Below are 26022 nucleotides of genomic sequence, written 5' to 3'. Positions count from 1 at the left end.
TTTGCGCATTCTCCCCGTGTCTGCGTGGGTTTCCTCTGGGTGTTCTGGTTTCCTCTCACAGTCCAAAGATGTGCCAGTCAGGTGAATTCACCATGCTAAAATTGCTGATAGTGTTAGGTGCATTAGTCAGAGGGAAAATGGGTCTGGGTGGGTTACTCTTTGGAGAGTCAGCTTGGGCTGAAGGGCCTGTTTCCACACTGTAGGTAACCTAATCATAGTGAAACCCTGTGCTGTTCGTCTCAAAAAGAGGACATCGGCCCTTCAATCCCGTTCTGCCATTCAATAAAATCATGACCGATCAGATTTTAACCTTAGTATACATTCCTGCATATCCCTGATCATCTCTCCTTCCCCCATCAATTATATTCTAAATTAGGATGTTTGAAGGCCGGGGCAAGTTTGTTAAAAATTACATTTTAATTTGGCGACTTTGCGTTGTTAAAACTGGTGGAGCCGCAGCAGCTGAAACACAAAAGGAATGTGACGTTTGTTGCTATCGCACTTTCCACTGTCATTTCTCACGAGGGAGGGGAGAAAAGTCGAAAAGATACTTTCTGCTGGAAAAAGTGTCCGTGAAACGTAAGGTTTAGTCCCGAAGTGACTGGTCAGACAGGAGCTGGCTGGAGGGAGGATCGAGGAGCTGCGCTGGGGCTGGACTCTCTCTGTGTAAGTACAATGTGTCTGCTTTTCACAAATCACTCCATGTGTCTCCAGCAGAACCAACAGGTTTTATCCCCTTTCCCTGCCTCCCCCACAAACCCAGCTCCCACCCCCTTCCCCGAGAGCCCCTCTGTAAAGCCAGCCATGAAGTGACTGAAAGACAAAAGGGGGGGGGGGGGTCCTGCTTGGTGGCTTTCAAAGCGGAGGGTGGATATAATAATCCTAACTGTCCGCCAAAGGCATTGCTTTTCGAGCGCTATCGGAAAACCCGTCGCAAAACGCGCTGGAAATTGCCCCGGGGCTTTGTTGACTGCTGCGAGACGTGTTCAATTAGACAGCGATCACTTCGGATGTTTCCACCATTTCAGGTCAAAAACAAAAGGTATTCTCTGCCGTATTTAAGAATGATCAGTTCCCGGAGCACTCGGAAGAATGCAGCTCATGGTTTCGATATTAGAAATTACTGGGAAAACTCAGCAGGTCTGGCAGCGTCTGGGAAGAGGGAAAGCAGGGTTTATGTATGGGTCCGGGGAACCGCCTTCTGAATTCATCGTTTCTTTTGTTTAGTAGTTGATAGTTTGCTCGTGGTTTTAAATCACTAAAACTGTGATCTGCGATGAAATGTTTACTAATTTTAATCGTGTTCAGGCATCAGTTACTTGGGAAAGTGTGGTGTAAGTCAAACTTGCTGATTGATGTCAAAAATCACCCAACGCCAGGTTATAGTCCAAGTGGAAGCACTAGCTTTCAGAGCCCTGCTCCTTCATCAGGTGGTTGTGGAGAATAGGATTGTAAGACACAGAATTTCGAGCAAACCTGTTGAACTATAACCTGGTGTTGTGTGGTTTTTAACTTTGTCCACCCCATTCCGACACCAGCTCCTCCAAATCCTTGCTGATTTGCCTAAAGAAGGCTGAGTTTAAATTGAGAGCTTTCCCTCACAATCAAACTGGTAGATTCACTGGTGGGTAGTGTTACACAGTGAGCCCCAACTGGATGATGAAAGGACTCTTAATCTCCTCCACAGAGTGCCAACAACATGAATATGATGGGTTTTCAGCACTTACGCTCCAGTGGTTACATTGGCCTGATCTTTTCTGCTGATCCAGCAACATGTGCCTTTCACATTACAGACTCTTATCTGAATCATCTTTCCTAATTACACTCAGTTCTGACGTAAGGTCACTGGACCCGAAATGTTAACTCTATACCCACAGATGCTGCCAGGCCTGCTGAGTTTCTTCAGCATTTCCTGTTTTTTTTTTGTTTCTGTCTGAATTGCTGTTCTGTACCTTGCCTGAGAAAGACTGATACAAAACCGGGGGATCCCCCCCATTGATCACATGGAGGTGGAATCACAGGTCAGTATTTGACATGGTTTTGTCTAGTAGGGCTTGAGAAGGGATTGTCAATCCTGGATCAAGATTAGGGTGGTGCTGGAAAAGGAGCAGGAGAATCGACGTTTTAGGCAATCCTAGATGCCCACCTCTCTTTCCCGGCCTTCCTGTGTCTCTGAGGCTGGCAAAAATCCCTTCCAATTCATTGCTGTCGTTTCTTGTGAAGCAATGGGGCGGTAATTGTCTACAATGGATTCATTCTGCTTTTTGTGATCAGATTGGGGCAATTTTCCACATTGTTGGTCAGATATCAGTGTTGTAGTGTATCGGAAGACCTTGGCTAGGGGAGTGGCAAGTTCTGGAGTCCAAAACCCCAGTATTATTGCTGGAAAATTGTCAGGGCCCATAGTCTTTGCACTATCCAGTGCCTTAAATCCTTTCTGATATCATTTGGAGTGAATTGATTTGGCTGGAGACGACTGGCAAGTACCAATATGGATCATCCATTTGGTACTCTGACTGAAGATTGTTCCAAATGCTGCATTCTTATCTGTTGCACTAATGTGCTGAGCCCCACCACGATTGAAAATGAGGATATTTTTAGAGCCACCATTTCCTGTTAGTTATTCAATTGTCCACCAGCATTCGCAGCTGAATGTTGCAGCTTTTCAGATAGGTCCCACAGCGAGCACTGAGACAAGCTGATAATCTATTTTTCTCAATATTGCTCGTGAGGGTCAATTATTGACCCAGGCCATTGGCAGATGGAGAGGTGGTTCGATTTCTTCTCGAACAGTGCAGTGCACCCTCAGTTCTGACCCTCTGACAGTGCAGCACTCCCTCAGCACTGCCCCTTTGACAGTACAACACTCCCTCAGTTCTGACCCTCTGACACTATAGAACTCCCTCAGCACTGACCATCTGATAGTGCAGTGCTCCCTCAGTTGTGACCCTCTGACAGTGCAGCACTCCCTCAGTACTTACCATCTGACAGTGCAGCACTACCTCAGTACTGCCCCTCCAACAGTGCAGCACTCCCTCAGTACTGACCCTCTGACAGTGCAGCACTCCCTCAGTACTGACCCTCTGACAGTGCAGCACTCCCTCAGCACTGACCTTCTGACAGTGCAGCACTCCCTCAGTACTTACCATCTGACAGTGCAGCACTCCCTCAGTCACGACCCTCTGACAGTGCAGCACTCCCTCAGCACTGACCCTCGGACAGTGCAGCACTCCCTCAGTACTGACCCTTTGACAGTGCAACACTCCCTAGTACTGACCCTCTGACAGTGCGGCACTCCCTCAGTACTGACCCTCTGACAGTGCAGCACTCCTCAGTACTGGCCCTCTGACAGTGTAGCACTCCCTCAGTATTGACCCTCTGACAGTGCAGCACTCCCTCAGTCCAATGCCTGTGACATGCAGCACTCCGTTATGTATCTTCAGGTTACAAGCTGTCACTAATGGAATGCCACTGGATTAGTGCTGGTACCTCAACTATTTATAACCTTCATACATTATTGGAGGGGGTGGGGGAGGAATGCTGTACAGTTGCTAAATATGTCAATGACACTGAAATAGTTAGGAAAATAAATTGCTGAGAGAAGGCAGAGAGTCTGAAGTGAATGGGTACAAAGTTGGCAGATGGATTATAACATGGGTAAATGTGAACCTATTATTTTATCAGCAAGATTTTGAAGGGACTAGATACAATGGATACAGGAGAATGTTTCCTTTTATGGGGGACACTACAACTGGGGGACACAGTTTATGAGTAAGGAGTCTCTTTTTCAACAAAAAGCAGAGAGAAATATTTTCTGTAAGGTTCTTTAGAGTGTGGAATTCTCTTGCTCAGAAGATAGTGCAGGTTTAACTTTATTCAAGGCAGAATTCAATAAATTTTTGACAGATAAGGGAGTGCAGGGTCATTGGGTTCATGTAGGAAATTGAAGCTGGGAACAGAACCAGATCTTATTCAGTGGTGGAGCAGACTCAAAGGGCTGAATAGTCTGCTCTTTTCCTAAGTCTTATATTTCATGTATCTTCCAAAAGGCAGTGCAGCACTCTCTCAGTACTGCACTGTGAGCATCAGCCTAGACTTGATGCTGGAACCTGTGAAGTGAGGTTTGAAAGCACGCGACTTTCTGACTCAGAGGCGAGTGAGTTAGACACTGCCCAAAGTCTTTGCTTTTACAAGATGACCACAAAAACTCTTTCCGATTGCACAACATATAAACAAAGCAGAAAGCCAGTAATTTATGAGACAGGGGTAGAGATTGTGAGTAACAGAGAAATAGTGAGTAATCTTTCAGATGAACAGTGTGAGCAACATTTTGAATAACTGGAGAGGTCACTCTTTTTCTCATTGACGGGATAAGTGCATCTCTGGTCAGGCCCAGCATTTATTGCTCGTCCCAAATTACCCAGTGGGCTCTTGTGAGTCAACCACGTTGCTGTTGGTCTGGAGTCACATGTAGGCCAGAAGGGGTAAGGATGACAGTTTCTTTTTCTGAAGAAAGTTTTCTTTACAGCCATGAACCAGACAGGTTTTCCCAGCACTCAACATGAGACTTTTAATTCCTGATTTTTGTTGGATTCAAATTCCACCACCTGCCATGGCAGGATTCAAACCCAGACCCCCAGAACATTGCCTGGGTTTCAGTCCAGCAATAATACCACTCGGCCATTGCCTTCCTTAAGTCTAGTGCTCTTCGGATTGACTTTACCTCTTGAGCACCCAACCATGTTGGTGGGCATTCTGGTGTGCCAAGATTGCCGGTGGGGGGGGGGGGGGGGGGGGGGGGTGTATATTCCTGGAGTTCTAATCACAAGAGCTCCCAACTCCAAAGGTGCTGCTCAAACCTCCCTTCCCCTGCCTCTGCTCCCACAACACTCCCTCTGTTAGTCGCCTGGCAAACCACAGTGATATTGGTTCTCAGCATGGACTGTCCTACTCTGCTACAAGTGGTAACCATGTTTACCTGCGCAGCGCCTCACATTGTGCCGATGATGGTACCTTTAACAGGGCAGCACTGCCTCAGTATGTTGGAGTCATTCCTCACAAATCAGAGAGCGCTAAGAGGAGATTTACTGGAAACATTCAAAACATGAGTGTTTTTGTTAAAGAAGTGTTTTCAGTGGTGGAAAAATCAGAAACCAGAGGACACCAGATCTGCGGTGATTGGCAAAGCAACTGGAGGTGGCATGAGGGAGATTGTTTTTAACGCACTGAGTTGTTATGATCTGGTAGGTGCTGTCTGAAAAGGTGGTGGAAGCAGATTCAATGGAAAGTTTCAAAAGATACTTGCAAAGGGAAACATTACATGGTTAACTGAATACATTCGCCAAAGACCTGGTGCATGGGTTACCGAATAGGGGCTTCTTTCCTCTTTCATGGGATGGGGGCATCACAGGCAAGGCCAGCATTTGTTACCCGACTCTAAATGCCCTGGAATTGAGTTGCTTGTTGAACTGTTTCAGTTGAGAGACCTAAGAGTCAGTCACATTGCTGTGGTTCTGGAGTCATGACCATAAGAGGTGGGAGCAGGAGTAGGAATTCAACTCAGAGCCTGCTCTGCCATTCAAAACCCAGAGAACAGGAGCAGGAGTAGGCCATTCAGCCCTTCAACACCATCATGGCTGATCATCCAAGTAAGTGTTAAAAAAAAGTTCAGGCAGCATCCAAAGAGCAAGAGAGCCCTGCTGTTTGGATGCTGCCTGACCTGCTGTGCTTTTCCAGCACCACACTTTCCTACTCTGATCTCCAGCATCTGCAGTCCTCACTTTCTCCCATCCACATAAGTAATTCATGATACCATAACTCCAAAAGCTAGTGCTTCCAATGAAACCTGTTGGCCTATAATCTGGTGTTGTGTAATTTTTAACTTTGTACACCCCAGTGCTACACCGACATCTCCAAATCATGACTTATTTGATAATCTGTGGCTCCATTTTCCTGTCTTTGCCCCGTGATAGTTGATGCCCTGATTGTTTGAGAATCTATCTATCTCAGCTATACCTTTCATAAGGGGCAATAGATGATTTTTCACAACAATCGTTGATTTAAGGACACCATGTGCTACGTGTGATTGAACTAAATTTCAGAAGCTGCTGTGGTGAGGTTCCCTGGGTTGCGGAATCAATGACATTGCTATTACAGCCCCATTTCCTTGCTCTTCACCAGCACTGGACTGCACTGTTCTCAAATTCATTCATGTAGTATTTCAAGGCTACACCGTCTCCATGTCTCTATTATCAAACTGATGACGTGGGTGGAATGTATAGTTGGCAGCTGGCGTGCTATCTCCCTTGTCACTCAATCAGCTGAGTTCAAAATGCTAACCAACAGATAAAGACATCCTGTTTCTATTTAAAAACAAACCTGTTTGTTAGATCAGTTATTCACTTTGGTATAGAATCATAGAAAATAGGAGCAGGAGGAGGCCATTCGGCCCATCAAGCCTGCTTTGCCATTCAGTATGATGGTGGTTGAACATCCAACTCAGTCTCCTGTTCCTGCCTTCTCCCTGATGCCCTTTGATCCCTTTAGCCCTGAGAACTATATCCAACTCCTTCTTGAAAGCAGATATCAGAGGCAGGTTCTTTACTCAGAGAGTGGTAAGGGCATGGAATGCCCTACCTGCTAATGTAGTCAACTCAGCCACGTTAGGGAGATTTAAACAATCCTTGGATAAGCACATGAATGATGATGGGATAGTGTAGGGGGACGAGCTGAGAATAGTTCACAGGTCAGCACAACTTCGAGGGCCGAAGGGCCTGTTCAGCGTTGTATTATTCTATGTTCTATTAAATGTTTTGACCACAAATAAATATGAAAAATAGAAAAGCCAAATCTTTCTTAATTGATGAGAAATTGTGTTCAGACAGATTAAAAGATCTGTATACATTAATAGCAGAAGGTCTGTAAACAATTCAGACTCTAATGATATGCTTCCCTCCGGCATTAGAGAACAAGAGGAAGGAAATCTGACTCCAAACAGCATTGGTCAAACCATAGGTCGAATATTATGGTGAGGGCAAATCACTTGCTCCCTGCACCCCCTTAACCAAAGGAAAGGGGAAGGTAACAGTGTTATCAAGTATTGTCGCTGGCCTGTTAATCCAGAGAACCAGAAAATGTTCTGGGGACCCGGGTTCGAGTCAAGCCACAACAGATGGTGGAATTTGAATTCAATAAAAAAATCTGGATTCTATAAGTCTAATGATGACTGTGAAACGGTAGATGATTGTCAGGAAAAACCCATCTGGTTCATGAATGTATTTTGGGGAAGGAAACTATCCTTACCTGGTCTGGACAGCAGTGTGGTCTACTCTTAAACTGCCCTCTAGACAGTAAGTGCCTGCCTCCAGTAGTGCACAGTTGGTGGTCTGAGTTGACGGAGAGTGGGATGTCCAGCTCTCAGTGACAGGAAGTGCCACCCCCTGGAGATGCCACAAGTCCTTCAGAGAAGACCTAATGAATCCCGGGCTGAGAGACGTCTTGTGTGTTGGATGTGGAGAGTTCAGCCAACTTGACTGGATAGGCTGGTGGAGTGTGAGGAGATGGGTACTGGAGAGATGGCAGATAGGAGGGAAGGTATTATATCCAGTGTGGTGGTGGGTGGGGTTTGCCTCTGATGATTGAAGAACATCTTGGTGAAGATAATGGTCCCCTTCTTTCCCACTCTCTGAAACAATTTTTGCCCAGTATCTCCAGATGGAGTCAGCACGGTGGCTCAGTGGTTAGCACTGCTTCCTCACAGCGCCAGGGACCCATGTTCAATTCCACCCTCGGGCGACTGTCTGTGTGGAGTTTGCACATTCTCCGTGTCTGCATGGGTTTCCTCAGAGTACTCTGGTTTCCTCGCGTAGTCCAAAGGTGTGCAGGTTAGGATGTATTGGCCATGCTAAATTGCCCCAGATTGTCAGGAATGTGTAGGTTAGATGCATTAGTCAGGGGAAATGTAGAGTAATAGGGTAGGGGAATGGGTCTGGGTGGGTTGCTCTTTAGAGGGTCAGTGTGGACTTGTTGGGTTGAAGGGCCTGTTTCCACACTGTAGGGATTCTAAGAGGACTCAGCTGCTGATGCCAACCCGGTTGTGGCCTTTTGGATTCATTCACAGGATGTGAGCATCGCTGGCTAGGCTAGTATTTATTGCTTATCCCTAATTACCCAGAGGGCAGTTCAGAGCCAACCACATTGCTGTGGGTCTGAAGTCATACGTAGGCCAGACCAGATAAGGATGGCAGATTTCCACCCTTGAAAGACATTCGTGAACCAGATGGTCTGGCCTTGACAATGATTTCATGGTCACCCTGAGACCTCTGAATACCAGATATTTATTGAATTTGAATTCCACGATCTGCCAAACCCAGGTCCTCAGATCGTTCAATAATAAAAACAAGGAACTGTGGATGCTGGAAATCAGAAACAAAAACAGAAATTGCTGGAAAAACTCAGTAGGTCAGGCAGCACCTGTAAAGAGAGAAAGCAAAGTTAACATTTTGCGTCCAGTGACCCTTCCTGAGTTCCGAAGCAGAGTCACACTGGACCCAGAACATTAGCGCCGCTTTCTCTCTTCACAGGTGCTGCCTGACCTGCCGAACCTTTTTCCAGCAATTTCTGTTTTATACCCAAAGCATGACCTGGCTCTCTGGATGAACGTTATAGTGATAATACCACTAGGCCATGAACCTCTCTCAGGGTTTAATTCAATTTAATGTTGGCTCAAGGTGTGAAATGGCCTAGGTGGTGCTCCAAGTTCCTCTGCTGTTTTCTTAGGTTTCAAACAACTTGACCACAATAACCCTGCAATTTAACAGTTGATCTTTTTTTGCACACAGTGTTTAGACTTTCTGTACTGAGAAGAAAACAGGAAAAGGGTAATAACTACCCACAGAAAGAATTCTGCCTAAAGAACCTGAAAACCTCAGTGTAGACCTGTGAAGTAAAGAAGCTAAATTTGGAGACAGTTATGACGTGTAAAAAAACATTTAGGATGCACGTATCATGGTCTCATGATACAGCAAAATGGGGAAGAGGTCCCATAAACCACAGAAGATAGACAATTGTCCATGTTCTGTTATGGGGTCAGTTAGCTCAGTTGGCTGGACGGCTGGGTTTGTGTTGCAGTGTGTCTCCAACAGCATGAGTTCATTTCAGAAACCAGCTGAGGCTACCATGACGGTCTCTCCTTCTCATTCATTCCTCTCACTTGAGGCACTGATCCTCAGGTTAAACCACCACCAGTCATCTCTCTACAGTGGGAGAGTGGAACTACTGCAGGTGCCTTGAGCACATATAGGGTTCCTGTGGCACAGTGATAGTGTCCCTATCTCCGGACCAGGACCAGGAGGCCTGGGTTCAAGCCCCATCTGGTCTAGAGCATGTTTAATAACATCTGTGAACAGGTTGATGAGGAAAATGCCTAAACCATCCACATTTAGAGAGGCAATTTTGGCACAGTGGTGGGGTCCCTACCTTTGACCCAGGAGACATCTCTGCTCCAGAGATGTGTTCTAACAATCCCTGAACGTTGCTTACAAATATATTGAGCACTTAAAGAGTGACTGCCTTCCACAACCGGGGGGGGGAAGCATCTTAGGAACCTCATTAGCCCCAGGAATGGTATTTTAGTTCAAGATTTCATTAATGTTCTTGCTTTATTCAAAGTTTGTTTAGTTTTAGTTGAAATACCCTTTAACGGGTCACTCTTTGGTTACTTTGCTTATTTTAATTAATTGAAAATGTATAAAGTATGCCTCATCATTAGCACCTTCCTGGGTTTGCCATCTGGCCAAGTTGGATATTAACAGATCCAGGTGATGAAGAGAATGATCTTGTCTGACTGCCTGCTCCTGTTTGTGGGTACGTCCATGTCTGGCTGTGACTTGAGACAGAGCATGCAAAATCCCCACTGCTACACTCAATGCCCTCTGCAGCACAGGGACAGGAGTGTGTTACATGTTCCGGTTTCCATTCTTTTTGGTAATAGTAATCCTATAAGAAGTGGTTCTTACATTTGTAAACTTGAAGATCTATTCCATTTGGAAACAAAGAGTGATGACTGCTACAATGGGTGAGTCAGTAGATAACAGATATTAACAATTGTCAAGAAAGAATTTGCATCTAGCTTCATACCTTATCATCTGTCTCAGGATTTAAGTTGGTTAAATGTCAACCAGGAAGATTTCCATTGCTCTTCTTTGGAAGTTCCATAGGATCTTTGAGGTTCATCTGAGAGGGTACGCCAGGTTTCAGTTTAGCATCTCATTCAAATGTTCAACCACCTCTCCTTGACATTCAGTGTTATTGCCAGCACCGAATTCCCCCAGTATTACCACCTTGGAGGTCACCATTGACCAGAAACCCAACTGGATCAGGTAGGTGAGAGCCTTGGTAATGAGAGTAGGATAGAGGCTAAGAATCTTGCAGCAAGTAGTTCACCAGCTGCTCCACAAAGCCTGTCTGCAATCTAGAAGACTCCAATCAGGATCAAATGCTCCCCACTTGCCTGGATGAGTCCAAGCACACCCAAGAGACTGAGCACCTTCCAGGACTGTTCCCCTTGATCCCCACTGAGCACGCTCACTGGACTCCGTGGTGATCAAGTGCTGTCTTGATGTCAATAGCGATCACTCTCACTGAAGGTCTAGGATTTTGCCCTTCTGACCATGTATGGAAACAAAGCTGTATTAAGGCCAGGAGTTGGGTGGTTCTGAATGGTCACACACCTCATACACACCGCTCACTCTTACCCTCAGTTAACTCTGTGCCCGTCACCCAAACCCTGTACACACCCCACCAATGTCATTCACACTCTGAGCCCCTCACCTATGCCCACACCGTGCACCCACACTGTGCCATGTGTCCATACCAATAACCCCCCACTCACAGCCATCACTAACACCCTGCACTCTCATCCCATTGCCACATAATCCTGCCCCCACTACCTCACTCACTACCCCAGCGTTGATTCTTTCCATCGCTGAGATCAATGGATTCTGTGGGGATTGTATGTGCAGCATAGAGTGTGTGGCGGTTCAAGAAAGCAGCTCATCGCCACCTTCTCAAGGGATGGACAATCAGTGATGGCCTGGCCAGCAACACCCACATTCCACAAGTGAATAAAACACACAGTGAAGGAAATTAAGAGTAGGATCCATCTGGTGGGGTTTAGGTAGAGGTTCAGCCTTATTGAACCGTGGGTCAGACTGGTGGCCTGAAAGAGATCTTGCTGCCTCTCTTTCTCAAGTTGTTTGGCTTCATATTGGTCAAGACTTGTGCAGGAGAGTCCACCTGTGAATGGCCAAAGGAACCATGAACAATGGTTGTGTGGCAACGTAGAAATAAAGTGAATTGGTGAATCATTATTTCAACGTTGGGAGACCGCACACGGTGTCTGGACTGGTTTCACAAGGTGCGGGAGACTTGAGAAGTCATTCTGACAGTTTTGCTCCTTATCAGACAGTTCCTCCTGAGGGACTCTTGGCTGATTAACAAATGATTTACCTCAAAGCCTTGAAGTCAGGAGTATAGACTGACCAGGCTGTTCACAGAAATCTTTGATGCCAAAGCTGGCTCATCTCCAACTCTGAGAAAGCTGGCCAGGGTGTCTTCGGCATTGGGTCCATGATAGCTCAGTGCTGAGTAATCCGTGTGGGGTTCTGCAGAGCAGCTGCTGTTAACTGGGGTTGAGGGAAATGCTCGAAGGCCATGTTACGGCCTTGTTTGATGCAGCCATCCAAGACAGGGATGCCAGAATTAATGTCAGGGAGGAATGTCATAGAGAAACCTGAGTGCGGGAGGGTCGAGTGTGTTGGAATTGAACACCAATGAAATTAAAGTGAACTTGCCTGGTTTGAACTTAATCAGTAAACTGAGATTGACAGAAAACAGTTCCTGCTACATCTCCATTCCAACCAATCAGCAACCTGTTCTCATAGCTGGATCAATAGTTGATTCCTTCACAAAGTTGTTTTTCTTGCTCTTGTCTGATCTGAAATGCAAGAGGAAAGGTTTCACGTTCATGTCTCTTTTTTTAACAATGTTTACCTTCTGCCTTCAGAGTGGGGCTGGTCAATGAACGTTCCCGTGGAAAGGCAAACAAATCCACGGGATCCGATGTAAAAGGAGGTAGAAATTTATATTAAAGGAAAAATTAATGTGCTTCCAACAGGTGTGAGGTAGAAAATGCAGTTGAGGGTCAAGAAGAATACCAAACGGTCAGAAGGGAGATGAGAAAGCAAATAAGGAACTATTATGAGAAAAGCAGCTAATATAAATAGGAATCCAAAAATCTTCTTTTGGCATATTAACAGTGAAAAAAAGAGAAAAAGAATCATAAGTGTTAATAATAGTAAAAGCAGAAGTGGGGCTGAATGGGGACTAAGCAAGGAATTGACACATGGAGGTAGGAGACATGGGTGAAGTATTAAATGGATATTTTTCACCTCATTCTGTGCAATTTCAGGTGCTTGCTCTGTGCAAAATGGTATTTCCCTATGATTGATTTGACTTATTATTGTCATGTGTCTCAGCACAGTGAAAAATGTTGTTTTGCGTGCAGTACGGGCAGATCATACCATACAAAGTGCATTAGGATAAAAGACAGAGGGAGGAATGCAATGTTATGGCTGCAGAGAGGGTGCACAAACAGCGAGTCAACATTAAATTTTAAATTTGAGAGGTCCATTCAGAAGTCTAATAACAGCGGGGAAGCAGTTGTTCTTGAATCAGTTGGTACGTGTGTTTAATCTTTTCTGTCTTCTGCCTGACGGAAGAGGTTGGAAGAGATTATAACCGGGTGGGAGGGGTCTTTGATGATGTTGGCTGCTTTCCCAAGCCAGCAAGGTGGAGTCAATGGGAGGTTGGTTTGTGTGATGGACTGGGCTGTATTCACAATTTTGTAGTTTCTTACGGTCCTGAGCAGAGCAGCTGCCATACCAAGCCAGGATGCATCCAGATAAAGTACCTTCGAAGGCGCATCAATGAAAATTGGTAAAGTGTCTTTATGGACATGCTGAATTTCCTTACTCATTTGAGGAAGATTGAGCAAGAGTGCAAAAGTAAGAATATATGAGTGTACTCTGGAATTCAGTGAAATTCATTGACTTATTCCTGAGAGATATGGTAATGACCTCTTACAACCAACATTCTTGTTGATCTTGTATGAATTCTCAGATTCCATGCCTGCCTGATGTTGGCCAGTGGACAGAAATAGTGTGTAGCTGAAGTAACTTTTCTCTGTGTGTACTGAGGATCTGGCAAGTTTCAGACTGACTTTGTGTCAGCATCTGTCAAGCATCAAACTTTCACGTACACTGTTGTTCAATCTGTCCTGTACTTCAGCATTTATGTCAGTTTTATTTTGCTTGCAATTTAACACCCTGATTGCGTGAGGTATGTTGTAATGTGTGCCTTGAGTTAGACACTTTCTCTCAGCCTTTAATGAATATTAAATAGAATTTGCAGTGTAATTGGCTGAGCGCGCAAGCTGGTCACAGTATAGCAGAACAATAGGGAAGGTGAGAGCTCAGTGAATGATTAGGACAGCAGTCTGTTTAATTCACCATGGACTGAGGGTGAAACAGAGGGAAAATGGAGAAAGAGGTCAGTGAACTGAGAATTAAATGAGCTGCAGAAATAGAATGAAATATTGAATTAAAAAAAAGAGGCAGAAAGTAGAAGTAATTAAAAGTGTGTTAATATATTAAAAAAATTAAGAGGTAAGTATACTTAAAATCTCAAACTGTGAATGGGACTGAACAGTTCATGTTGTTGCCTTCCTGCAACAAGAATGTTGCACTGGAAATATTGTGTCATTCTGAAGAAACTTACACTGGCCTAGTTTTCTGTGACAAGGAAAATGTTCAAATCCACGAAGTCCATAAAAACAATGGTGGAGAGGGGCAGGGGATTGGGAGGGGCTGAGGGAGAGTCACCACCAGAGCAGGTAAATGCTGATGGTGGTCTCGGGATGAAGATAAAAATCACACAACACCAGGTTATAGTCCAACAGGTTTATGTGGAAGCAATCACTTTCAGAGCACTGCTCCTTCAGCAGGTACACAACCACCTGATGAAGGAGCAGCACTTCAAAAGCGAGTGCCCCCAAGTAAACCTGTTGGACTATAACCTGGTGTTGTGTGATTTTTAACTTCAGTGGAATGAAGAGGGAGTCACTAAATACACCAGTGAGTTCTGGAACATTCCGACTTTTACACAGTTCAGAATACTCCAGCTGATTTGGGTATGATGAAAGGTGTGTGTCAATAACACAATGTTCTTCCAGCAAAGAGCAGGGTCCTTGACCCCACACTGGGACGTGACTGACTTCCCCGTCCCATTCCCCCGCCACAATGAGCCATGGCTTGGTCAAGCTGCAGTTGGGTGAATGAGCAGGTGGTGCTATAGCCCCAGCCTTTCAATCCCACCTCAGCTGGGAATATGGAAACTATGATTTTTACCTCACAGAATCAGCAGCTCATCTGAAAATTTGATTAACGGAAGATTCCATGGTAAGTAACTCATCTCCTGACTTCCCAAAGCCAAGCCACAAGTCAGGAGTATGATGGAATACTCCCTACTTGTCTGATTGGATGCAGCTCCAATAACTCTCAAGAAGTTTGACACCATCCAGGACAGAGTCCCCCTGCATGGTCTCACATCCCCAAACATTCATGCCCACCATCAGCAACCCTCAGTAGCAACAGTGTCTACTATCTCCAAGACACACTCGAGAAATTCACCAGGGCTTCTTAGACAGCACCTTCCAAATCCACAGCCAGTACCACCCAGAAGGACAAGGGCAGCAGATACATGGGAACACCACCACCTTCAAATTCCCCTCCAACACACTCACCATCCTGACTTGGAAATATATCACCAACTTTCACTGTCACTGGGTCAAAATGTGGAATTCCCTCCCTTAGGGTATTATGGGTCAACCTACATCACATGGACTGCAGCAATTCATAGAACACAGAACATTACAGCGCAAAACAGGCCCTTCGGCCCTCAATAATGCGCCTACCTGTGAAACCTACACTATTCCATCATCATCCATATGTTTATCCAATAACCATTTAAATGCCCTGAAAGTTGATGAGTCTATTATTGTTGCAGGCAGGTCTTTCCACGCCCTTACTACTCTCGGAGTTAAGAACCTACATCTGACGTCTATCCTATATCTATCACCCCTCAGTTTGAAGTTATGCCCCCTAGTGCAAGCCATCACTATCTGAGGAAAAAGGCTCTCACTGTCCACCTTATCTAACCCTCTGATTATCTTGAAAGAAGGCAGCTCACCACCACCTTCTCAAGGGTAATAAATGCTGGCCCAGTTGGCAATACCCACATCCCATGAATGAAAGGAAGAAATGATAATAAATTACAAAAGCATCCAAAGGGTCAGATCGATTGCTGGGGAAGTGCAATTTCATGCGATCCCATTATTAAGGAATCTTCGCACAGTCTTGTGGTGGGTAACCATGAACACAGAGTCCTGCTATTTTTTTGTTTCCTCGTGGAGGTGGAGATCAGTTTCCTGGATGGGATCAGGTCCAGCAATTGAACCTCCAGTATTCCCAATCTGTTTTCTTCACCTGGAAGAGTGGGGATGTGGGAAGAACTGATCTTGATGGACAAAGGGCTGACAGAAGATGGAAGTAAGGTCTTGGTGGGGTTGAGGGGAGAACCTCCCCCACTCCAAGGTCCTACAAAGCTGCCAGCGAGGGTCTGTAAAATCCTGTACAGAATCGCATGGCTGACTTGGGTGGAGTATTCTTAAATATCAGACAAATATCATTTACCTCCCTGGTAAATTTAATTGCAGATAAAGAAATTTTTTTAGCTGATTGTATTTACCCAAAATATTTAGTGTTGATTGTTGAATACTTTTACAGTAGCCATCTGTTAAGTGATCTTAAGGCTACATACCTATTACCATTACGCTATATCATTACCAGTCTGGTTTGTTTGCAAGACAGGAAAATACAGGATTCATTTTTGATCTTAGCCATCCTTGTTCACTGACAAAGACATGTTAGAATTTGGGTATAAAACACACCTATTATTCAGGCAGTAGGGATTTATATATGGAGTAAAGCTCTCTCTATACTGTCCCCATCAAAAGCTCCCAGGACAGATACAGCACAGGATCAGGGACAGAGTGAAACTCTTTCTACACTGACCGATCAAGCACTCCCATATAGGAACAGCACAGGGGTTAGATACAGAATAAAGCTACCTTGATACTATTCACACCCGATGCCTGGAGGAAGGATGCCTCATAATCCATCTTGGAACCCTGCAACCATACGGGATCAATATGGATTTCAACAACTTCCTCATTTCCCCTTCCCCCCACATTATCCCAGTCCCAAGCCTCCAACTCGGCACCGCCCTCCTGACCTGTCCATCCTCCCCCCTGACCTATCACCTTCATCTACCTGTTGCTTTCTCAGCTCCCTTCCGCCCAACCCCATCACCCCCTCCCATTTATCTCTCAGCCCCCCCGGCCCACAAGCCTCATTCCTAATGAAGAGCTTATGGCCGAAATGTTAATTTTCCTGCTCCTCAGATGCTGCCTGACTGGCTGTGCTTTTCCAGCACCACTCCTTTTAGTTCTGGATTGTTAACCAGACATTAACATACCCCACCATCATTGTGACAGAGTGCATAGTACTCCTGTCTCTGAGCCAAGCACTCCAGTCCTACTTCAGGTCTTGATGGTCACAGAAGATGTGACCAGAGGAGATCTGGATCAACTTAGGTCTGAGTTCACAGAGTGATAGGTTCCTGCTCAGCCAGAACTCTGCTAGCTGTACTGTAAGAGCCTCCCCACGTTAAAAAGACTCCACATGAGGTTCTTGTCCCAGGCTATACTCCACAGGGAGTACCCTCCTATCTCTGAGGCACTGCCAACAGATGAAAATTCTGACTCAGGAAAGAACGGAGTTAATGTGACCACACTTAAATGATTCTATTAACCATCAAAAAGATCTTAACAACGTTGGCATACAGGCACATCCATTAGACAAGCATTAAGCACAAAAATATAAAGTTACAACAATTTATGGCTTCACACCAATGACAAATGATCAGGCAACATCTGACTCCAGTAATAGAGTTTTTAGTCTCTTACCTAAGGAAGGATAGATTGGCCTTTTTCCAAAGTGCAGTGAGATTAATTCCAGAGAGGAGATTGTTTGGCTGGAATTTAGGGGAATGAGAGATAAGCTCATTGAAAACAAACCTTGTTCAGAGGTTTGTTAGGTTAGGTATTGGGTGAATACTTCCCTGTGTCCATGAAAGGATGTACAGGCGTTGGAGGGGGTCCAGAAGAGATTGACAGGAGTGGTCCTGGGAAGGAAGAGCTTGTCATAGGAGGAACAGTTGAGGAGTCTGGGTCTGTGTACGATGCAGTTTAGAAAAATGAGGGAGGATCTAATTGAAATTTACAGAATACTGAGAGGCCTGGATAAAGTGGACGTGGAGAAGATATTTTGACTAGTCGGAGAGACTAGGACCCGAGGGCACAGCCTCAGAGTGAAGGGACAGCCCTTTAGAACTGAGATGAGGAGAAGCTTCTTCAGCTGGAGGGTGGGGAATCTGTGGAACTCATTTCCACAGAGGATTTGGAAGCCAAGTCACTAAGTGTATTTAAGACAGGGATAGATAGGATCCTGATTAGTAAAGGGATCAAGGGTTACAGGTAGAAAACAGTAGTATGTGGTTGAGAAATGTATTAGCTACGAGAAAATAGTTGCGCAGACTCGATGGGCCGAATGGCCTAATTCTGCTCCGATGTTTTATGGTCTTCCCTTGGTTGGGGAATCTAGAACTTGGGTCACAGTCTCATGATGAGGGGGTCAACCATCTCTAAAACCAGAACACATAGGGGCCATTCAGCCCATTGAGCCTGCTCCGCCAATCATTGTGATTGTGGCTAATCTAATGGTCCTCAATTCCAGTCTCCTGCCTTCCTTCTCCCTATAACCCTGGATTCCCTCAATGATTAAAAATCTGCCTATCTCAGCCTTCACTTTACCTAATGATCCAACCTCCACCACTTCCCCCGGCTGCTCATTCCACACACACATCATCCTCTGTGTGAAAAACTTATCCCTCAGGACCCTTTTAAATCTTTCCCCTCTCACCTTAAACCTATGCCCTCTAGTTTTGGACTCCCCCATCCTGGGAAAAAGACCGTGGCTATTCACCCTATCCATGCCCCTCCTGGTTTTATAAATCTCTGTAAAGGTACCCCTCAGCCTCCAATGCTACAGGGAATATAACCCCGGCCTATTCAGCCTCTCCTTATGAGTATTTCCAGCATTGTTATGTCTTTAAGCACGCCAACTTTTATACCGAGCTACATAAGGTGGTAGAAAATTGGTCCAAAAGTCCATTTTAAAGGAAGTTTAAATAAAGAGAGGTGGAAATGTAGAAAGGTTTAGGCAGGGAATACCAGAGTTTGGGGAAAAGGCAGCTAAATATGCAGTAATTAGAACTGCGAATTGAGGCTAGGATTGAGGGTCAACGGACTGGAGAAGGTTTCAGAGATAGCGAGTAATGAGGTCATGATAGCACTTGAATAGGAAAATGAAAATTTTCCAAGTAAGGCATTGATGGAGCCTGAGTCAAATTGATTCAGTGAACATGTGGTTGGTGGGTGAACAAGATTTGTTAAACAGGGGTGTAAAGAATATAAATCTTGTCGTTATGTTTGTAAATGTGCAGCAATAAATGTTAACACAACAGCTTCAGGAGCATGTCTGACGCAGAGTTTAGCTGTTGGTCTTTATGAAGATTTACTCAAATTGTCTTCAGTCCTGCGTTTCTACTTAAAACTCGTCTAATGTATACAAAACGATGCTTTCGTTTTCCACGGGATCTCCTTCAGGACCGTCTCAGTGAATTTCCAGCCCAGTAACCTCTACATTGAACAAAATCTTCCCACCGTCGAAAGGGGAAAAGTAACAGTGGGATTTGTCAGTGTAACAACACCTTCCTGATACTTGGAGCTTCTCCCACCCATCTACGTCGCTAAAAATATACTTTTCAAATGTAGAAGTGCAAGCGTCTGAATTAAGAGCAGAAGAAGGCCATTCAGCCCCTCTGGTCAGTGCTGTAATGTAGAAAGCAAAGCAGCCAAATTTTGAACAGCAAGATCCCAAGGCAGCAAAACAATAATGGCCAGATAATCTTTCTCATGATGTTTTACGTGAACATAGATATTGTGAGCGGGAACAGGCCATTCAGCCCTTTGAGCCTGCCCCATTTACTGTGATAACACTGATATGATTATGCCCTCAACTCCATTTTCCTGCCTACCCCTGATTCTCCTACACTCCCTTTGTTAATCCAAATTCTGTCAACCTCATTGTTTAAATTGTTCAGTGATCCCATTTCCACTGCTCTCTTACAAAGACTGGGAGATAAATATTGACCTCCATAAGTTGAAGAGAATTCCTCTGTTCCCCTTCAAAACTGGGGCATTGGACTTTTCTTTGGATTTGGAGCTGTATTAGTCACCCCCTGTGGTTCATACAGTAACTGCAAAGGTTCTTGATCTGTCCAGCAACATCTTGTAAGGACCACATCTTTTTATTGCCTTGGATGCCAGAGTTTTTTAAAAATGGAAATACATTGCTTTACACCAAGGAGACTGTAAAGAGTTAGATTCCCTATAGTGTGGAAACAGGCCCTTCAGCCCAACAGGTCCACACTGACCATCTGAAGAGTAACCCACCCAGACTCATTCCCCTACACTTACCCCTGACTAATAGCCTACACTATGGGAAATTTCCTCAGGCCAATTCAGCTAACCTGCACATCTTTGGATTGAGGGAGGAAACACAGGGAGAATGTGCAAACTCCACACCGACAGTCACCTGAGGCTAGAATCGAACCTGGGCCCCTGGTGCTGTGAGGCTGCAGTACTAACCACTCAGCCACTCAAGAGTTAGCTGCAGTTTTAAAAATTGTGTTCACTCGACTATATTGTTTACAACTCACAATGTTTTTCTTGAAACACTGAGAGTAGAAGTAGAGCCATGGAACCAATGGTTTCTGAACTGAAGTAAAACTGTTTGGCAGCGATATTCTGATTGACTCCTGACCAGTTAACAGTGGCTTGTGTGGAACCAGTACAGCACAGAAATACCTAGCCTGCAAAGAGAAGACGTTTAAAATCTCTCTCTCTCTTTGTGTCTCTCTGCTTTGTGTGGAACGTCTCCAGTAACAGCTAGCTGTCTTCCACTCACCTTCCTCTGCAAATCCCCAATTGGTGGGGGAATAGAATGCATTTAAAGGCAGTGGGAGGACACATTCCCAGCCAGCGAATGAAGGAGAGCATCAGTGTGCAAGCACCCTTATCTCAACAGCAAAAATATGAAATGGAAAGAGAAAGAAAGTGGCTCATTGAATTTTGATGTCCAGACTGGTGCTATTGAACTGTGTTTCCCGATTTTTTGTTTTAATCCACTCTTAGTGTCCCGTCAGTCTTTCTGTATCTGTTTGTGGAGAAGGAGTTTAAGAAGGGATAGAGTTTAGGTTGTATAGTTATAAGTATGCAATTCATATCACAGTGTTTCAGTGAGGCTCAGTATTGTGTGGAATAACAAGATCTCACCTTCTGCTTCAAGCATGAGCACCTCCTTCAATGTCTATTACCATCCCTACAGCCCAGGTTCTCCCACAACATGGGTTACTTTCAACACTGCCAAACCACTTTCACCCACTCATCGTCCCCATTATCCCCAATCTCGCTTCCCTTCTTCCCTGGCTTACAATCAACAATCCCTTTGTCTGACTCACTTTCCCCTCTCTCTTCCCCTCTCTGTCTCTCCATTCACTCTTTCCCACCCTTCTCCCTCTCCATCATGACCATTAATGACACCATTTCCTAGCTGCTGTAGTTCTCAAGAAGATTTAACATTAATGATGTTTGTCTCTCCCCAGCAGTCCCGCTGAGTTTCTCCAGCACTCGTTTTTGATTGTTTTGGATCTCCAGTTCCTTGTTTCATTTCCATTCATAGTGAATGACGGGAGAGGATAGATAACTATCTTCCAGTTTTTGGTTACTTCACTGAAGAGGGACAGAGAGAGATTTCAAAGGCTAATGGAGACAAAACAGGAATGCGGCTTTGAGACAGAGGATCAGCCATGATCACGTTGTAGGATGGAGCCAACTCCTGCTCAGAGTTTCAATGTTTTTACAAATAGCCTGAGTTCTAAAATTCTTATCCCTCCTCTTCAGAGCCCGACATAGAACATCGCTTTCTATTTCTGTGACATCTTTCAGCTCTCCAACCTCTGAGATCTCTGCCCTTCTCCAATTCTGGCCTCTTGCACACCCCATGATTTTCACCATTTCTCAGATTAGCTCAGTCAGAATCCTGGGACTCCCCCTCAATATACCTGCACTGGGAATGTACCTGCACCACACAGAATGGAGCAATTAGACATGGATAGTAAGTACTTGCTGGCTTTACCAGTGATGCCCACGTCTGATGAAAGAATGATAAACATAGCACAAAACCAGCTCTTTAAGAGATATTTATAGGCTGAGACTGAACCAACTCTCATTCCAAGTTAGGAACAGATTCTATATCATGGGATATCTTGGAATATCAAGCTGCCAATCCTGTCCGTCCCTCAACTCTGTCTGTGGTAGTCTTGATATTTGAATCACTATCAAATTTTCAAGTTACTTCATTGATAGAGAGAGAGAACTTTCTGGGGCTTGGCTTTAAGGTTTGTCCCTCACTTTCTGAGAGAGGGATTTCTGTTGTCAGCATCCATGACAATTCACACCTCGATCTGGGAAATCACCCAAGTTGATCTTCGATACTGCCAGTAGTCAGCGAACAGCATAAATCCAAAGGGTTTCCCAAGTCTGACTAGTAATTGAGAGCTATAATATTCACCCCTTATCTCTCTGAAAAAACCCTTTGGTCTCCAAGATTACTTGCTTTTCCAGGAAACAGCAGATAATCCATAGTCAACTTTGACCAAGAATTCACATGATCAACCCTCTTCAACTCAGCAATGTCTAAGCAGTTCCATATTCCAGTTTTTCATAGTCCCTCGACATAGATATTTCCAAATCGACCTGTTCAGAGATGCTATTACACACTTCTTTGGGGGGGGTTTGAAACAGGCCCTCTTGGCTCAGAGGTGGGGGCACTGCCACTATTTCACAAGAATCCGATAGTCCAACAATATATATGTATGTGTCCTTTACCTGGAGATGAATCCGCACTTACTGGAGATTGCAAGGCCAGTTCTGGAAGTTGGATCCTGGGGCAGTGGGTCAGTAAGGTTGGAGATGGTGGGTAGGTGTTGAGCCAAGTGTTGAGACTGGGAATAACTAACCTTTCCTGTTTACTTATGTTCTCTCCTTTATCTGCAGGGGTGAAAGAAGTTTCTGTCAGGTTGGTTTGAACAAGTCGGTGTGAACGATGGACGAGTTGGTGACCTCTCCAATGGTCAATGCCATATCCGCACACGTACTGGAGATCTGGGCAATTGTGCTGGTGATCCTGGGAACGGTCATCCTGATGAGCTTCCTCATGTTTGGCCCTGCCTTGTCCATCATCATCTACCGAGTCTGGCGTTACCCAGCACAAAGGAATGAGGCATAACCACCAAGGCACTGGTGTTGGCAGCACCGTGACCTATGACCTCAGCAACATGACCTGTGACCCTGCGGACCATTCAGACTGGGTGAGCTTGAGGAAGCATGAACTCTTTGCACAACATTTCTGACAGTCGATGATCTCAAGACAAAGAACTATGTTTTGTTGATTAATGCAAGAATCTTGGGAAGACAATGTTCCACTGAGTATTTGTTTGCCAAGCCTGATCTCCCTGCTGTGCCCCGACTTTCTGCTTTCCTGACTTAGTCAGCTGAATTCCTCAACTGAAGAAAGACAAACGCTTGGAGATGGTGCGTCTGCATTCTCTGGTCAATCTCTTGGGGCCTGAATTGGGAGCTCACTCAGTCTCTTCACAGAGCTACCTGCAGACTTGGAGTTACCACTAGTCCAGAGTCCCAGCTGAGCTCCTAATGACCATTCACCATCAGCTTCCAGTTTTTCATGAGTCTGAATTGAATCCTCATTGTCAGGCATTGAGGACAATGGAAATTGTATGGAAGATCACTGCAGGCACTTGTTCAGACTAAATGTAAGCTTCATCCCCTTTGTCAGTGTAGAGGCAGCTTTACATTGTATCCAATCCTGTGGGGTATCGGGCCCGAAACTGTTCGATGGGGATAGCGTAGATGAAACTTTACTTTCAGTTTAATCGAGTAGAGGCAACTTTACTCTGTACCTAATCCTGTACTGTACCTGGCCCAGGAGTGTTTGATAGAGACAGTGTAGATGAAGATTTCCTTTCAGTTTAAAAAGTAGATGAAGTTTTGCTTTCCAGTTAAAAGAGCCGAGGAAGCGTTACCCCTATTTAACCTAATGTTGTACCTGTCCTCACAGTGTTTACAGATGAGAACAGTATCAGGGGAGCTTAACTTTAAGTTTACTTCCTGATTAAAAAATGTAGAGAGAGCTTTACTCTATATCTAACCCCATGCCGTACCTGTTCTGGGATTGTTTGATGAGGACAGTGTAGCTTTATTTTCTGTTTAAAGGAGTAGAGGGAGCTTTACTCTGTATTTAATCTTGTGCTAACCCTGTCCTGGGATTGTTTGGTATGGACGGTATCAAGGGAACTTTAGTTTCAGTTTTAAAGTGTCAAAGGAACCTTACTCTGTTATCTAACCTTTCTCTGTCCCTGTCCTGAGAGTGTTTGATGGGGACAGTGTAGAGGCAGCATTACTCTGTATCTAGCCTTTCTCCGTCCCTGTCCTGGGAGTGTTTGATAGTGACAGTGTAGAGGCAGCATTACTCTGTATCTAACCTTTCTCTGTCCCTGTCCTGGGAGTGTTTGATGGGGACAGTGTAGAGGCAGCATTACTCTGTATCTAACCTTTCTCTGTCCCTGTCCTGGGAGTGTTTGATAGTGACGGTGTAGAGGCAGCATTACTCTGTATCTAACCTTGTTCTGTCCCTGTCCTGGGAGTGTTTGATAGTGATGGTGTCGAGGCAGCTTTACTCTGTATCTAACCTTGTTCTGTCCCTGTCCTGGGAGTGTTTGATAGTGATGGTGTAGAGGCAGCTTTACCCTGTATCTAACCTTGTTCTGTCCCTGTCCTGGGAGTGTTTGATAGTGATGGTGTAGAGGCAGCATTACTCTGTATCTAACCTTTCTCTGTCCCTGTCCTGGGAGTGTTTGATAGTGATGGTGTCGAGGCAGCTTTACCCTGTATCTAACCTTGTTCCGTCCCTGTCCTGGGAGTGTTTGATAGTGATGGTGTAGAAGCAGCTTTACCCTGTATCTAACCTGGTGTTGTACTTATTGTGGAGAAAGTGAAGGGGACATGTTGAGAGGCTTTACTTTCTATCTATCTCCAAGTGGCTCTTGTCCTGGGAATATTTGATGAGGCAGTGTAGAGAAAGCTTTACTTTCAATTTTAAAGGTTACAGGGAGCTTTACTTTGCATTTAAAAGTGTAGAAGATTGGCTGGGTCATTATCGAGTAAGCTGTACTCTATCTAAGCCAGTCTGGTTGTTGTTCTAGGAAAGTTTGGCGGGGAAAGTGTAAAGGGAGAGAGCTTTACTCTATATTTAACCCCAACCTGTTCCGGTCCTGGGTGTGTTTGATGAGAACGGTATAGAGAGCGCTTTACTCTGTATTTAACCCTGTGCTGTAACTTTCCTGGGAGTGTTTGATGGGAACACTGGGAGCCTGTATTGGAAAGCGTCCATGGTCTAAGATCATCCTGTATGTGATTCTGGAAAATGTGTGTTCAATAAAATCAATGTTCAGCAAATAAACATTGGATATATTCTTGTGTTTATGTTGGTTTCAACAGCTGAGCTCCCTTTCCCTGCTCTGTGGGAGAGATCCCCACTGTGCCTGGAATGAGTTTGTGAATCTGTCTAATCATTACAGGTCAAACTACACACACACACAACACAACACACACGCACACATACACAACACACACAACACACGCACATACATACACACAACACGCACACACAACACGTGCACACACATACACACATGTACACAATACATACACACGTGCACACAACACAAGCATACTTGCACATAACACGCACGCCCATGCGCACACACGTACACAATACACACACGCACACCACACATGCACACAACACGCGCACACATGTACACACACATACACAATACACACAACACGTGCACACATACACGCACACACACATGCACAACACGCGCGCACACGTACACAATACACACACACAACACGTGCACATATACACGCAAAACGCGCACACACATACACATGCACACACGTACAAAACACACACTACACGCGCACACATACACAACACTACATGTGCACACACGTATACACACACACTACATGTGCACACACGTATACACACACACTACATGTGCACACACGTATACACACACTACACGCGCACATACATATACACACACTACACGTGCACATACGCTATGTGCGCGCACACATATACACACTACACGCGCGCACACACAACAGGCACGCGCGCGCGCACACACACACAACACACGCACGCGCACACACACACAACACGCGCGCGCGCACACACACATAACACACCGCACACCACAGGCGCGCACACCACACACCACAGGCGCGCACACACAAAACGCGCGAACGCGCACACAACAGGCGCGCACACACACTACACGCGCACACATATACACACACTACACGCGCGCGCACACACACACACCTACGCGCGCGCACACATACACACACACTACGCGCGCGCACACATACACACACACACTACGCGCGCGCACACATACACACACACACTACGTGCGCACACATACACACACACACTACGCGCGCACACACACACACTACGCGCGCACACATACACACACACTACGCGCGCACACATACACACACACTAC

The 26022-nt window shown here is 45.2% G+C and overlaps 1 long non-coding RNA gene across 1 annotated transcript; it reads left to right on the top strand.

The window, feature by feature from the left end:
- LOC140491877 (uncharacterized) lies at window positions 1-24899 on the top strand. Its single transcript, XR_011963445.1, has 2 exons — window positions 1-666; window positions 22418-24899. It is a non-coding gene; the product is annotated as an uncharacterized lncRNA (long non-coding RNA).
- Window positions 24900-26022: the final 1123 nt, after the last annotated feature.

Source organism: Chiloscyllium punctatum, chromosome 20, assembly GCF_047496795.1.
Source record: "Chiloscyllium punctatum isolate Juve2018m chromosome 20, sChiPun1.3, whole genome shotgun sequence".
Taxonomy (NCBI): Eukaryota; Metazoa; Chordata; class Chondrichthyes; order Orectolobiformes; family Hemiscylliidae; genus Chiloscyllium; species Chiloscyllium punctatum.
This window is presented reverse-complemented; position numbering and strand designations above follow the sequence as displayed.